Source organism: Hippocampus zosterae, chromosome 11, assembly GCF_025434085.1.
Source record: "Hippocampus zosterae strain Florida chromosome 11, ASM2543408v3, whole genome shotgun sequence".
Classification (NCBI taxonomy): Eukaryota; Metazoa; Chordata; class Actinopteri; order Syngnathiformes; family Syngnathidae; genus Hippocampus; species Hippocampus zosterae.
The window spans coordinates 13,932,060-13,948,850 of NC_067461.1; the positions used below are offsets into that span (position 1 = coordinate 13,932,060).

Here is a 16,791-nt window from a genome sequence, read left to right on the forward strand (position 1 = left end):
ATGTATGAGCAGGTCCCTCATTTTCCAGCATTTCTGCAAAATTGTACAAAAATGTGGCTGCAGCCGAGCAGCAGAGCGGCGAGGAATGGAAAATAACACTCACACATACACACAGCACAGCGGCTCTCCGGCTCCTCCAGTTGACTGCTGCTTTGTCCTATTTTCAGAGCTTTATCCGCTTCTGGGCTGAGTTGAAGCTAGTTTTTTTTTCTTCATGCGAAGCGCCTCTACGCCACCATGTGCTGCTGCCACTACTACTTGCTGATGTGCAGTGAATGAGGTGGGTAAAGCCCAGAAAAAAGATAGATGATTTTCCCGTGCATCAGTAAGTAATTGTGACACACATAACCGAAACAAAATTCTAGCTTTCTGGCATGCATATGGCCAACATGTGCTCACAGTCTCTGCTCCGTCCATGCGGAGATAAGAGAAGGGGGAAGGGGCCTCCATTAGCCATTAGCCAGGAAGCTCTTGTGTCACGAGGTGGGGATTTCCAGACACTGTTGTTAACTCCAATGCGGTTTAATACACACTCACCGCCTTAAAAACACTAATGTGAGCCAGTACAACAGCACCGCCTGCTCTGCTTTACATAAGAATAAAGTAAAAAATGATAATCTTCTTAATAGCGTTGTTGTATTGCACCACACTCCGAGAATGGCGCGCGGTGCCATGCGCCCACATTTCAAAACATGTACTCACTCGAGATTATTATGAATCAACGGTTCTCACGTGTGCTTTCAAAAGAATATCTGAATATTGGTCACTGCGACCAAGCTAGGTGATTCACTGCACTGTTAGTTTGTGGTTTTACTCAGTGGAAGGGGGGGGGGGGGGACATCAGAGACACGTCGTCGTATACAGCAACCGTGCCAAAATCCCCTGAAGTAAAAGTACAGGTTTGAAGCGGAGTGATGTCTCAGTAGTTGAGATTCCTCCCTCTCATCTGGGCTCATTCCAACTCATTGCAGTTTTTCGCCTCGGGCTTTGGGTGAGGCAATGCGTCTGAAACCTGCAGACACAAAGCAGGATGTGTTTGTGCAAGTCCATGTGACGTTGGAAAAAAGGAAGCAAGATGTTTAGTCACGTACCCTCATCCGCCTCACCCATGTATGGGACGTGAGGCCATTTGGCCGGCAGCCTGGAGCCGTGAATCATGCACGCTGGCTTCCTTCAAAGGCTCTCAACCAACCAAATCAAGAAGCTATGTTGCACTGTAATTATGCTCTTACCATATGATCTTAGATGACTGGATTTGTAAAGAGGCCAACATATGAATGAACACGCCTTTGAGGCCGTGCACAGTTTTAGTCCCTCCCGTGGGTGAGTTATTTCAGATGGTAAACTCCAGTTGAAACAACGTTTCCTCATCCTCGCATTCTCTCAAATTCGAGTCCTTGCTGGGCGAACAACGCAAGGAAGTGTTGTTGCGCTTTATGACACGGTTAGGAAATGACTGCTACGGGAGGAGGGGGGAGCAGATAAATAAACAAATCTTCCTTGAAGATGGGTGGGAAACAGTTGCCTAATGCTTTGAGACCTTCGGTTCCGCTGCAGCAAACGTCTGTGCAAGCAAATGGCCACACATTGTTACACAAGACCGCCACATGCCGGGATTCTATTAAATCTCAAACGATATGATTCCGTCCGTATTTGAAAGAGCCATTTGTGTAAAATAAATAAGTTGAAAAATGCCGCAGTGGCTGTAAAGCGAGAGCAGAAATGGAATATAGAATGGCGACAATGAGGAAGCCAGACATGCACAGATGGCTGGAGTGGCGATATGCAGCGTGTATACAGTAAAAATCACCAGCGTGTGACCCGGCTGGCGGCTGTCTACTTTCGGTGGAGCCGCTCAAGCAGATGGGGTGGCTCTAGAATGTCGCTTTTCAGCTGTATGGAAAGTGAGACGTGAAACCGCCAATGAGAGTGACGAATGGGGAATACCCGGCATGTGACAACATCGCACGCCTGATGAGATGACATTATTTTTGTACTCTTGCACTTCCCCAGTCTGTTGAATATTAGAACGCCAATCTTTTATGCATGGGAGAATATCATTTTCGATTCTCTCTGAAGTTTTCTGCCATAAAAGTGGAGCACACAAGATGTTTTCGGTGTTTCTTTTTTTCATTTGTTTTGCTTTCACCACCCCCCTCCCCACTAGCCTTGTGTTATATAACCTGTTTAGCTGCTGAGGCGAGCACCAAACTATGAAATGTTACAGATACATAAAAGGAGGTTAGAACAGGACAGTGCGAGACCATACGAGTGAAGGCGGGGGAGGGGGGGGGGGCGCTTGAACAACACGACATCTCTTGTTCAGATTTCTCATATTATTGTGTATTGATCTGTGAATCCTCCCACTCACACCCTGTTCTGTTTTGAGTCCCAGATTTGAAACGATGAGAGCTGAGATAGATTTTGGAGCCCGTTACAGGACAACAATAAAGCATATCTGCCAAATCAGCATGATTCTGTTTAGGGCTGCAAAGTTTTGGGAAGTTGGAAAGTGTCCAAATTGCAAGTTAGCTGCAGGTAGCAGTAGTCTTGTATGTCATTTCAGGGTGATCCTGCTTGAAGAATGTAAATATAAAAAAAAATGTGTAAGCCATTTTCCACTATCATTGCTGTCAAATGCCCAATGCCTTAAAATACGAGTGATTTGAATTGTATTTTTTTTTTTGTTCTGGATTAGCAAGCAACGATTTGGGATATGAGTGACATATGGTGGCAATGACCTCAGCTCACTTCCCAATAAATAGCAATTGATGTATAATCCTTTGAAAAAAAGAGCCTTCAATTGTTTATTGCCACTCCAAGTTGAACTTTACTGTCAGACTCAGCATAAAACAAAGAGAAATATGTCTGTATTCAAAACAACCACATGGTTATGTCTTATTAATGTCTGTTTAGTCTAATGCTAATAAAGAAGGCAAAACAACTAGACGGGCTTATGAACAGCATCGGTTTCAAGCAGCAGATATTTGAACAAAACCAGTGGTGCAACACGATGCGACAAAAATTATAACTATACAAGCAAATATTAATGATGCTTTGCGAAAAATGACTAATATTACTGCAGCTGTCTGGGTCCTTGTAAAACTCTTCTTTGTGTGTCTCTATGTCTGTATTACACTGCCCCCAGGTGGCCGAGACACGCCCACCAGAATGCGTTGCACCAAGTCCATTGAGTTGAAGTGAAAAATGTGCCAAATAGTGTTTCATTTTTTTGCATTCTATAAAATTATAATCATGACTGTATGTGTTTCATAAAGTACAATAGAATTAAGTGGTATTTATGTTATTGCAAAACACATGATCAGTTTTTCGTGTTTCTTTGTTTCTTTTTTATTTTTTATTTCAAAAGATCATTTGAGGTCTGAGTATTTTGAATTACGAACATTTTAACAGAACAAAGTAAACCCGCAGCTCATAAGTTTGTGAGTTGTTTTCAGCAATGACTGTACATTCTCATCCATTCATATGTTAAATACAGAAGTAATTCCAAAATTCCCCGGCCAGACCTCCCTTGAAATGTTTCCAGGGCAAATGACATGTGCATGCGATAATAGGGAGATTCTTATATTTGGATTCTTGTCATAAACAGGGAAATGCACTGCTGCACGTGACTGACTGTAGAAAATGGAGGAATTCAAATAAAATGGAGGCTCCCTCTGCAAAAGGGAAGGAAAAATGTGCCGGTCGATTGGAATCTGGGGGCTGCAGAAGTGATGTCATTGGGCCGGAGCAAGAGGCACGGAGTGAAAAACAAGTCTCCCTCTTTATTCTGATCCTCTTTGCAGTCCCCGCAGGAGGTGGGGCGCGGTGGGGTGGTGGGTGGAAAAGGGATGAAGGAAGGGTCTGTGTGGAGGGGGTGAGGGTGGGGGGTGGGGGGATTCCTGGCAGTCTGCCAAGGCAAGGGCTGCTGGGAAATGGCAAAGGATGCCAAGCAGACCCCACCGCCAACATTAGAAGCTCACATCTTTGTTCTCAGAAACCTGGTGTGCTGCCAAAGGCCTCATTTGGGCTCCATGGCATGATTACACTGGATGTAGGCCAACTACTGAGAGAGCCTGCTCGCCCTACCCGCCTGCCCTCCTTCCCCAGCACTCCCTTTATGCTCCCTCCCAAGGTTCGCTCTCACTCTCTCTCTCTCTTTTTCCACTGCCTTCAAAAGCCTGCTGCCAAACACGCAGTTGTTGCCATGGCTGCAGAGAATGGAACATTAAAAAAAAAAGCGAATAATGAGTCAGGCTTGGACACAGATGTGCCACATGTGTACCCATTTAGAAAAAAAACAAGGCGGCAATACATCCCCTTTAATCTGCTAGCCTAGTCAGGAGGCGGGCTCTGGGTACATTTTACAAGTCCTCAGATGGGGGGGTTGGGCTCTAAATGAATGTTCCACTCATATCCATCTTCATACATTCTTTCCACTTTATGGGTAGCGTGCACATGCGCTCTTGGTAAGCAGGTACAGGAAGGCTTTCTGTTGCCTTCTGGAAGCTTGCTTTCTTTGTGAACCAACTGCATCATTTCCCGTCTTGCGGAAACCCCCCGAATACTTTCAGTCACAAATAGAAGATGTGAACGCCCCTTCCCTTCCCGCTGACTTCTTGTTGTTCAATCCACTACTGGCTGCTTCACGTCGGCTCTCACAACAAATAACGTCACATTTGCCACCAGACTTAAAAAGACAATTTTAGTGTTGAGGTTTTCCTGTCACAATAGAGCACCCCTGTTCTTACTTGGCAAACAAACATCCCTGTAATCTCCAACAGTTATTTTGAAATTGACCCCCCCCCCCAAAAAAAAAAAACTATTGATTTGTTTTCTACTCGAAAAAAAAAAAAAAAAGAACCTGGAGCATTTCATGCTTTATGTAACCCTCTTCCTCTGAGCCAAAATAAAACTTTTTTATTACAGGCTTATTTATTACCACAGCTCCTCTCTATTTTTGATCCGCCAAACAGTCACTCGAATACGTGTCTGACATCATTGGTGAGGTAACTAACATGATTTGCTTGCTTTCCTGGTGCCAAGCTTTGCATTTATTCACAGCCATTTGTGTTGGTCTGTTTTTCTTTCTCATGTCTTGACATTCTCACTGTCCTTTAGTGTTATTAGCTAGAGGGCCCTCGTGATTTGTGTGAGCCTCATCACACGTATTCATTTGCTTAAGCAAACAGTTGCATAAACACCTGGTAAATAAAACATAAAAATATGCGTGGGCATGCATATTTATGACATTTTTATTTGTAGGGTATTTCAGGGTTGGAAGAAGATGAAAGCAAATGAGGGGATAGAGCTGATGTGTAAACCGTTCCTCGATAGCAATGAGTATGTCTCTAACAAGAAAATGAGATTATGGGGCTGCCATCATTTGTTTACTTAATTTACGGTCAAATTAATAACCTAAAAGGGTTTTTAAAATTATTTATCTTTTGTGAATGAACAGATTCAGAGGGAAACTAAACTACTGTTTGCTGACTTCAAGTTACTGTCATGACGTAACTTAGTGGTACATAAATATAACATTTATTGTCTGTGCTGTGAGTTTTCGGGGCATGCTTAAGAGCAGCACACGACTGTTGCAAATGACAAACAGGTGGTATATGCAAGATATGCAAATAAAAACGGGGGAAACCAAGTTTCAAAAAATATATAGATATGCCATAGCACACGATCTTTAGAAAATGGGCATTTGATTCATGCTTGCACATGTGTTTTTGATATTATATCTTTCGTATCGTAAAAAACAAACAAGAATTTGTGACATCAGCGCTGACTGATGTTACTGACATTCTCTGTTGTAATTCACTGCAACGGTGTTTTTCATTCCAATTGAGGTCAAGTTCCTCCACGCCTGACTCATCCCAGCATGCCTTTAAGGACCTTGCTTTGTGCACAGGGGGACAGGAAACTGAACTCTGGAAGTCAAGTCAAGTTTATTTATATATCCCTTAATCACAAAAGAGTCTCAAAGGACTTCACAAGCATGGAAAAGTCTTGGAATGGTGAAGAATTCAAGTTCACGAGGCCACATCCGGCCCGCTTGCTGTTTAGTTGTGTCCTACGAACTGTTGTTCTTTTAATTTGTATTTTGGTTGGGTCTGCACGTGTATTCCAGGACATGTCTTCATGCCAACAATACATGGAAAGTCTGTTGAAAAGGCCCCAGAGGTTGGGGAAAAATAGGTTGGGGAAATATCTCTGATCACTGTAATTGATGTGCCTTCAGAACTTTGTTACTTTGCTGTCCACTTATTTATTTGCTGTTGGAGCAGTTGAGTTGATGTGGCTTGTCTATGGGCAGTGATGTCATGCTGACTGTCGAGTAACATACCTGCAGTGGGTGCGACTCATTTGGTGGAATATACCGTGTTCGACATTCGGCCGTGTGCGTCAATAATAGAATAGTGAGTAGAGACGCACAAGTATCGTGCGAGTGCTTTTTTAGAATCAGCCATTACCTCTTGCACCAGATTGTGTTATTTGAGCATTGCCTATGATGTTAACCGGTCAAGGTTTCCGTGCATTGGTCGCCAAGTCGTTGGCAAGCCCGCCGCTCCCTGAGGTTGGTGTGCTTTGTCTTTCAGAATAAGAGCATAATGCAGGAAGTGCTATGTTTTATGCTATGTGCTGCCTTTGGAAAGAATAGCTATCATTTGCACAAAGTAAGACTACACGTGATTATTGTTCTTTTTTGTCCTATATTGGGTTAGTTTTTCCACTCTAAAAAACAAACAAACAAAAACATCCATACATGAACCGAGAGGAATTGTATTCCATGAAATGGAGTGAAGGAGAAAACCCCACCTATTTGATTCAATGAATTTATTACGGCCCTTCCTGTGACTCTGGCCTCAAGAGCGTTGAGGACGACACAGTGAAGCGAAGACGAGGACACTTAGCTTAACGAAGAACAGCGGTGAAAAACTCCACTACACAGCATGTTGCTGGGTCACTCTGAAATAACTGCAGTGAGCGAAATTTCACTTTTGATTTTGCATTTTGACTCTTTGCCAGCTGAAGGAAACTAGACTGAATGGCAATGGCACGTTCTCAGTTCATTGCCTGGAAAAAAATGGACAGAGAAAATCGGCACACACTCAGAATGTGAAGCCATTGAAAGATAAGACAAGACATTTTCCTTCTTTCTTCTGGTTCTTTGATGTTATTTTAAGAAGAATATTGTTCTGAACCCATTCCAGATACCTGTATTTGTTTTCAATTCATGACAGGGGTTATTTTTTTTGTTTATTTAACCTTTTTTTTTCTCATCCATCCATTTTCTAATCTGTTTATCCTCACAAGGGTTGCGGGCTACCCAGCTGTCTTCATGCAGTATGCGGGGTACACCGTGTGCTGTTTGCCAGCCAATCACACGGCACACAACAACCATAACAACTCGTGCTCACGCCTAGGGACAATTTAGAGTGTTCCATTAACCTGTCATGCGTGTTTATGGAATGTGAGAGGGAAGTACCTGGAGAAAACCCACGCAGGCGTGGAGAGAAGATGCAAACTCCACACAGGAAGGCCGGAGCCGGAATCGAACCCTGCACCTCTGCACCATGAGGCTAACCAGTCGATCACTGTGCCGCTCTCGTTTATTTTCATTCATGCCAAAATGGAAATGACATTTTATTTCAGTTTGTGTTGATTTAACTCAACACGAGGCTGAACCAACCTCAATAAATGGAACTTTAACTCATTGGAAGATCACTTTTTTTTGTGGGCATTTGAGATTTGTATTTGAGTACCTGGTCTAGGCCAACCCCTAGCTGATTAAATCATTGAAACAGAGACATATAGTATTTCATTCATAAAAAGCATTGGTCCAATAAATCGTAAGCCTGTGGCTACAAGATGAAAGTGACTCGTGAGGTTTCAATCAGACACTTGGAAACATGCCTTTTTTGGACCTGCTCATAACTCCCATACACATGAGTGCCCTCAGTGTGATTGTCTGTTTTATGGAGGTGGTTTCATCATGGCGCGCAGCGAGTGTCTGTGCCAGAGATGTCCTTCCTCCCCTTTCCATAAAAGTGCAAGTTGTCATCACGGTGTGCCATTCATTATCTGCCTGCGGTTTTGCGAGCCTGGTGGGTGTCTTGAGCGGCTGGGTAGCGTTGCCTGTCACATTCGGCTTCCTACCCCCGCACACACATCGGATGTGAAAGATGGGAGGGCAGCAGATGAGTGTTTGTCCCCCGCCCCAGTCCTGTCTGTGTGATAAAAGCCCCTTAACCACACTGTCTGGGCATCTGGGCACACACTCTTTCCACCACTTCAGAGGCTCGTTTTAGGAAATAGCTTGCTGAGATGGAAAATGTTGGAATGACAAGCACATCTGCGTGCGTCTGATTTGAAAAACATTCTTGATAAGTTCAAACTGCAGTATTTTGGGGGGGGTAGCAAAACAAAGCCATGGCTTATTAATAAATCGATACTCAAACAATGTACTTAACCCCACTCTTGTTGTGAGCAATGCACAGAAAAAATAGGAAAAATGAAATGGTTTGTAGACATTTTGATTTTGTCTCAGACACACAACACGGGTGAGCCGTGGAATAAAATAAGAACACTGCAACTGAAGTCGTTAAGCTAGCTGTCTGACAAACATGTAGCGGGTGATTAACCACATATGTTAACATTTATTGTGTGTTCGAAATGGCACCTGGATTCCTTCTAACGCGTGGAGAAGGAAAAAGAACAATCTATAGTGAGGTATGTTCAAATACCGAAGGATCTTTTTGTAGCATTTTTAAAACATTTGAGCAGACGATTTAAGGTCCTTCATCTGAGAATTTAAAGTTGGAAAATCCAATTTCAGCCTTTCAAGGATATAACACGGTATTGTACTTACATGCAATTATAAATAAATAAAACATTTATTGTGTATTTCCACTCTGCACAGTAAATAATCCCAATTATAATCGCATTTTGCATACATGACATTTCACAAAAATCTTGTGCTGTACTGCAATTAGAATCAAGCCCAGACATGTTTAACTTCCAAGAAAAGTATTTCAATGACTGCACTCAAAAGGATTGAGTCATGTTTGCCTCTGCGCTAAGGTCGCATCAGCTCATGCTGGAGGCTTGTTTATGACAAACCGGTTGAGCTGCACAGACAGAGGCACATGTTGTCATACGTGTAGTCGTTATTCCAGCACATGGTGTGTGGTTAATTCACCAGCGCAAACAAAGAGTATGTACTGTTATTATCACCCTGTGCGAAGCCCATGGAATAAATAAGAAGCCTTGACGCAACAGTTGGGACCCGAGGGGATGGTCGGGGAGCGAAGGGAGCGCTGTGGGAAAGTTCAGAGCCCTTGAAGGAGCTCGATAAGCCCAGGGTGATACAAGCTGAGCTTGTTTGTACTTGCTGGTAACGACGGCAAGTGTGCCAATGATGGATGGAGTAAACATGAGTTTGTAAAACGACTAAAAAGGAAAAACAAGGCAAAGTTCCAAAGGTTAAATTGAGATGGGCGTGTCTTATCTTGGTGATCTGACTTTGTGGGCTCATTGGAACTGCTGTGCGTAACGGGCTTGTTCAGCATAGTCGTCGCACTGGTCGAGACGGAGGTTGTTGACATGAGACTATTATCGACTGAAAACCAATGACGACTGTTATTTGGCAAGTTCATTTACATGACAAGGTTTTGGGGGCTACCTTTGGGAAACGGTTACACATGTTCACTTGTACGACAACAAAACTGTTGGATCAGTTGGTAGGATGAAGAGTCATGAAATGGTTCAGGTCCTACTTGGAGGAAAGGAGTTACTGTGTGACCATTGGAAATTTGGAATCTGATAGAATGGCCATGACATATGGAGTCCCTCAAGTCTCAGTCTTTGGACCCCTTCTGGTCACTGCATATGTTTACCTTTGGGTCAAATGCTAATGTGGGCTATCATGGTTAAGCAGATGACACACAGCTATATTTATCTATGTACCCAAACGACGGCAGTTCAATGACCATACTGCGTTACCGTCTAGAGCAAGTTAACACCTCATTTAACCAACATTTCCTTCAACTAAACTGAAACAAAAGAGGTAATTGTTTGCAGTAAAGAAAAGAGAGTTTCTGTGAGAAAACACACGGAGAGACTGTCTTTAGAAACCAAAAACCAAGTCCAAAATCTTGGGGTGCAGATAGACTCAGACCTGACTTTCAGTAATAATATCAAATCAATCACCACAAAAAATATCCACACTGAAGATGCTTGCATGCTCTCAGCAGACCAGGAGAAGCTTTTCCATGCTTTTATCTCCAGTATACTTGATTATTGTAACAGTGTTCTCAATGGACTCCCTCAAAAGAGCATCAAACAGCTAAAGCTCCTTCAGAATGCTGCAGCTCGGTTTTGGACCAGAACAAAGAGATCACAACATGCTTCTGATTTAATATAAGCCCAGTTAGGCTGTATGATCTGCAGACTTGGATCAATTAGTGACTCTCAGAGTTCAACGTAAACATGGTGAAGCAAATCTTCCATCCATCCATTCATTTCTCTTAAAGAGTTTCTACACACTGATGTAAGTAACATTTAAAAAAATATTTTTAGAATTGACTTTGGATGGGGATGGAATAAACCCATTGACCACTATCTACAACTGAAGAAGGGACATTTGACACCGGTCGTGCCATAACAACGATCAAATCTATTCTTAGTGGTGTCAACGCTGATTTATTAAATATGAATATGTGCTATGCTTAAAATAGAATTCAACTTGTGTGAATGCATGAGCATAGCCGACATTGCAATATCAATTTAGAGTTCTTGACCTGCTGGCTGGATGTAGAGGAAATTGGATGTGATTTTAGCCTTTTAACAAGTGAAATGTTAGCTTCCAACAAAATACAGCAGATCGATATATCCTCCTTAAGATAGTGAAGCCAGGGCAGTCTATTGTAGCTACTCTGTGTCCAAACCAGTCGGAATAGGCAACAAGCAACGGATGTGCTTTCACGAGGCTGCCATTGTCCTCGCACCGTCCAGCGCCCCGCCCAGCAGGGACTACTACAAAAACCAAGTGCCGTGTGAAGAGCCTTATAGAGGGTTGCGGGCTAGCTGGGGCCTATCTCAGCTTGGGTCGAGAGACGGAACTTCTCGACTGTGAGGCAGAGCACTTTCTCATTGTGTTTCTATTTCCTAGTGTGCACCTGGAGTATTTCCATATGTCAAAATGTAAACCCTCTCATATACTGCACTCTGATGAATGGAATTCAAAAGACTGCTTTGATCAGACACAAAAGGACATGCACTTAGTGGGCCATCAACTACTGGCCTGGTATGCACATTAGACGACTTGTAGGTCTGTGTGAATGCATATTGTTTCAATCTTTTCCAAGCGGTCCTTTTTCTGTGTGGTGGGGGTTGTGTAAACATCCCCTCAGATGGCCGCCGTTTAACTGTAGTAACATATGAAAGGCTGTTGCGTACATCCCCACCTCTGCTAAGTGATTGGATCCGCATTATTCTGTGCAACTGCAGATGTGTAACCCGACCTCTTTCTATTCAAATTTAACGAAAGCACACACTGAACAAAGGGGGAATAAAGTTCATGTACACAGCATTGCCACACAATCGGAGGGCGGAGTCAGATGCCATTGAGGAGGAGGAAATGGTTTCTCGGTGACTGACGAGTCTGGCTCCACCCGAGGTTGCCCTGGGGGGAAAACAAACCACGCTTTCCCAACTTTGCACTTTTATTAGTATCATATGCACTCGTCGACTTGTGAGACGACTTATCTGAGGTCATATCTTCCGACTTCCTGAGGCGGTGTGACGTCTTGTGGCCTCTTTCATTCCTCACATGATAAATGTCATTCGTTGCCCTGATAAAAATATAACTCATATAACTAACAACAAGTCGAAAAGAAGGTCACCAAAAAGGACTTTTTTGTTATAAAAATAAGTTAAACTTCACGCATTGTTTGTGTCAACATAACTTATTTCGACATATATTTATATTTTAACACTGAAATTTGAATTGTGTGGGGAAAAGTGTCCCAAAACACACAAAAGTTATATTTAAAAGTAGGCACTGGGCAGACGCCCCGAACACAAAGTTAAACCAACGAAGAAGAAGCACCCTGAACCACTGACGAATAAGTGCGGCACAGTCACGCGGAACGAGATAATGACTTAACTTTGTTCAAAAACAAAAAACAAAAAAACATTTGTCTCAGTACAACTCTTGCAATAAGATGATGTGGTTGCATGCTAATCCAATTAAACACTTCCGGATTGAGATGTGGTGAACATGCTAGCATCAGTGTTAGCCATGCCAGACCCGTGGCATCACACTGAAGTCAAAATCAGGCAAGTAAAATCTGAATGGACTATGGCAATAAAACGATAAAGTATTTGTAAAACAGTTGCTCACTGCGAGAAAAAAATTACTTCACGACACTCGAATTGTGTGAACGCTGAATGAAGATTAATGCAACTATCAACGTGCTGCTTTGGGGCAGCATCCAATGCAAATAAGCATTTCCAATGACCTGGTGCAGGAGCAACTTTGCACATTACACAACATTACTTATCAAGGCTCAAGTATGATTTTAAATATTTTATTAAAATACCTAAATTTGACCTTTTTTTCCCGCAGGTCCTTATTTTCAATAGTTTAAAAAAATCTGTCAATATTGATCAATACGAAATATTTATATCATGATATTCTTTTCAGTCATATTACCCAGCCCTATTTAAAAATGTCATAGTGTTGTGGAGAGTGCTACAAAGTTTGCATTTACAGAGGCTGTTCAAGGTCACATTTGACAAGTGTCTATTAAAATAGATTTTAGATCAGCTCGTGTGTGACATCAAAAAGAATGACTGTAACGGTGGGAATCTTGAAATGGTGAAACTGTATGTCATAAATTTTAGTATTCCATGGAGCAGTGATGACCGTGTTTAAGAGAGCGTTTGAAAGAGTGTTGGGAGCTGTTTTTGTTTCCACCACATTGTACCCGCAGAAACATTGACCTGTTGGTCTTGAAAAGGTCATGGAGGACTCTCAAAACAGCGAAAGGTTAAAACAGGATACGAGCGATGATAAATATGAAACATGAGGAACAAAAGTCACAGGCTATGTTCACACTGCCGGTCAATTCAGATCTTTTCAAATAATATTTGAGGAGACAGGTCAGTTTTAAAAAAATAGATATTAATCCTTAAAATTGTCACAAATACTTCAGGAATGACACAAACACGCGGGGCCATATTTACTTCTAGGAAACAATGTACCAAGTGATGCTGTGTTTTTTTGCGAATGTGTGTCAATTCACGAATGTGTTCCGTTCACATTAGAGGTTGAGTATTTGCCATTAAGGTCGGATTTTACATAAAATTCTCATTGGGCATCATGACCTGCGGTGTTAATGTAAGCGTAGAGGTCAGAGGTTGCCTGAAAAGGACAATTTATGAACGTCAGAGAGGCTACTAATACATTTTGAAAAGATCTGTAGTTCATCATTGGCTCTAGACAATTATTAGAGGATATACCTGGCCCAGGTTAAAACTGCATGGAAAATGATGAGTCTGTAAAGGGTTAACCATTCACAGCACGGAGAAGGAAGCAGTTTGGACCATACGTGAACAACTCAGCTCTGTGTTCATTAACCCACAGCGTGCACAAACATGAAACTCATCAGGCTGCAAGTCACCCGGTACTGCTACAGAACAATGGACGCGGGCCACTCAGCGCCGCGCTGCCATTATGAAAGCGCTCTGTCACAACACAAACGCCTCGCAGGAATGCTGTTGTGGCACATGCTGGCTGTTGACACAAGGGTTAAACATTGAACTGCTTACACACACACTTGGGCAACCAAAAGGGGCGGGAGTGGGCAGGGGCGTTTCAACCGCCCCAGCACGGCTTTGTTTGTCTTTCCACTCTGGCTCGCCGCGTTCCCGCCACCTCCCCTTCATGAGCCATCAGGGTTATCAGAGGAAAGTCCTCTGACTGCAGCCAGGTGCGGCACTGTGTAATGATTCACATGGCAGACACACGCACACACACACACACGTACCCCTGGTGTGGTTGGAGCTTTGTGGAGGTCACAGAGTGTGTGCGTGTGTGTTGCATATCATGTGGCTCTGATCTCTGGGTCTGGTGAAGAGGGTTCAGCAGGAGTTCACTCCAGATTCATTATTCATGCATCTCTGTGTACCAAATGATGGCACCAGAGAGCCTTTTCTCTCTGAAAAACATGCTCGTGTGCACGCCCGCTACTTTCACTTTCACAATTAGACTCCTTCATTTATACATATGTCCCAAATACGATCCCTGTGAGCAAGGGGGAAATACTCCTGTGATTCTTTACAGACGGCAGTGTTGGCAACACTTTGAAAAATCCCCGCTTAACAATTCCAGGAAAGCTCAGCCACCTGTAAATCTCATGACTTCCCAAATCTAATTCCAGGCCAAACTATCAGACGGTCTGACTAGCAGCTTTCATTGGGCGGTGTAAACAACGAATGTCAAGCATGTTTGCCAGAGCTGGTGTTGAATCAGGCATTAGTACTCATGTAATGCCCACAGTGAACTCAAGTGGCCCTGCAAAGCTCCGCTTAAATTTTGTCCCTGAGTACATTGTGAACTCTCAAGAGAAAGCTGGCGTGGGCCGGCCTGTGTGTCGTCTATTCTCGTTGTTGTCAAATACAGTCTGCACTTAACTCCAACCATATAATAACAGTTGCTCGCTGGCTGTTTTGGCGACCTGTAATTGTATCCAAAACGCTCACAGAGCAAATAAGGCAAGCTAGAGAGGGGGTACAAAAAATAAAAATAAAAACAACAGTGAAAGGCATGACGCCCACCAGGGGAGAATCCAGAACAAAATCCCCCTCTCATGTAACAGTGTGCTGCGTTGGCGGGGCGTGACCTCATCCAAAGTTTACACTCAACCGCCTCATGCTGCTTTGTTATCTTGAAAAGTTGCAAAGCAGCACATTCCTGCTCTTAGTGGCAGTGAAAAAAACGTCAGCCAGCACAACTCAACGCCACACGTACACACAACCGCTTCACCAAATGACGCGTTGGTAGACACGGGCAGGTAGACGTTCACAAGGACGGAGGGTCGGCATGTTCTGTGTGTGTGTGTGTGTGTGTGTGTGTGTGTGTGTGTGTGTGTGTGTGTGTGTGTGTGTGTGTGTGTGCGATTACTCAGCAGGCTAAGCTCGCCTTCAGCCTTTTTTTATACCGGGATATGTCAGCTAGTAAATAGCTGAGAGGAGTGTCACAGTCTTCACAGCTGATTGGCCTGATGCTCGCACGACTTGAGCAGGAAGTCGGCCAGGGCCTGTAATCGGTATCGGTCAAAGAGGGTGACCAACAATAGTCCAAGCAGAAAGCGGCGATTTCAGGACCAAATGACCGAATGCGCACAAGCCCGAGGAGATTCGGATCTTGCTATACGAGTCACGGATACGTTAATTCTGCAGCGTCAGCATGGAGGACGCTCCACAGCAATGTGGGTCATTATGGGTGATGCTAATGTGCAGTGACCGCACCAAGTGTTCTCACCAAATCGGGAATACTCGTTGCGACCCGAATATTAGGCGTTCAAGATAAGACTTTCCAAATGCTGTTTTGCAACGAGACGTTATGCAAACGTTCAAATATAATATGCACATTAAATGTTGCCATAAATGAATCACCGGTAACGTTGTTGCTCACTAATGGCCTGGTTGACACTCAATAACTGCAGCAATCTTCATAGTGAGAGATGTTTCTCATATTTTGTCAGTCTCAGATTGCTAAATATGAAAGCTGAGCCATTGTTAGTCATTATTCAATGGAGCATTCTTTCATTGGATTTAATTGAATCAGCAATTCCAGTTTAACATTTAGCATTAGCATGCCGTAAGAGGCCTTCAAGGTTGATCTGGAATAATTGTCCAATTTCACTTCATTGGGCTCTCAGCCAGTGACGGATAGTGACAGATAAAATAAATAAACACTCTTGCATTACACGGCAACTACATGTACATCCATTTTTTGGTGACATTTTTGTTTGGTGGTGTGCCTTGAGATTTTTGCAAACATAAAATATGCGTCTGAATATGATCAAATAATTCAATCAGAATGTATTTAATGTCATGGAAAGGTGCGTTAAATTAACTTGGGATCTACAATTTGGAGACGGCACACAAGATGATGGAGAAAGATTGATTTTTGCATTTCACGTGTAAAATAAAAAAAAATCGAGATGAATCAACGTGACACATTGGGGAGAAATAACAGGAAAGCACTTCTGCTTGCTAAAGGGCAAACTCCCTACAGAAAAACCGCATGCGTGCACAAACAGACAGATTCCGGTGTAAAAGTAGTAACATTGCGCCGTTGCTTCAGTGGAACACATGTGAAACTCCTTGTTGTGATTTTGTCATCGCTTGCACAATGTATGCAACTGACGCTCCAATGACAAAGAATTTCACTTCCCCCTTCTTCAAACTGTGTCGAAGTAAACATTGCTTGTTCCTATTTTTTCTGACAATCTACTGGCTCCTTATGGAGCCGTTTTTGGTTGCCCAATATTTGAGAGGTGACGATTACAAACGGCTCTCAGTAGGATGTTGTGCAGTTCTTCACCACAATACTAGACTCCAATCACAACAACAATCTGTGTCTGCGTTATTCAAACCTATAAACTTTCTCTTTGTATATTTGTGTGTAAATCTTGTCTTGGATAGGATTACCTTGTGCGGATGTAGCTAACATTACGGACTATGCGTATTCAAATTTATTTTTCGCAGCAGTGA

General features: G+C 43.0%; 1 long non-coding RNA gene across 1 annotated transcript in view; it reads right to left on the reverse strand.

Moving 5' to 3' along the window:
• Positions 1-16,791, reverse strand: part of LOC127610814 (uncharacterized) — a 98,337-nt gene that overhangs the window by 59,322 nt on the left and 22,224 nt on the right. The window contains exon 5 of the long non-coding RNA XR_007965042.1: positions 104-1,012. This is a non-coding gene — a long non-coding RNA (uncharacterized LOC127610814). The remainder of the gene's footprint in view (positions 1-103; positions 1,013-16,791) is intronic.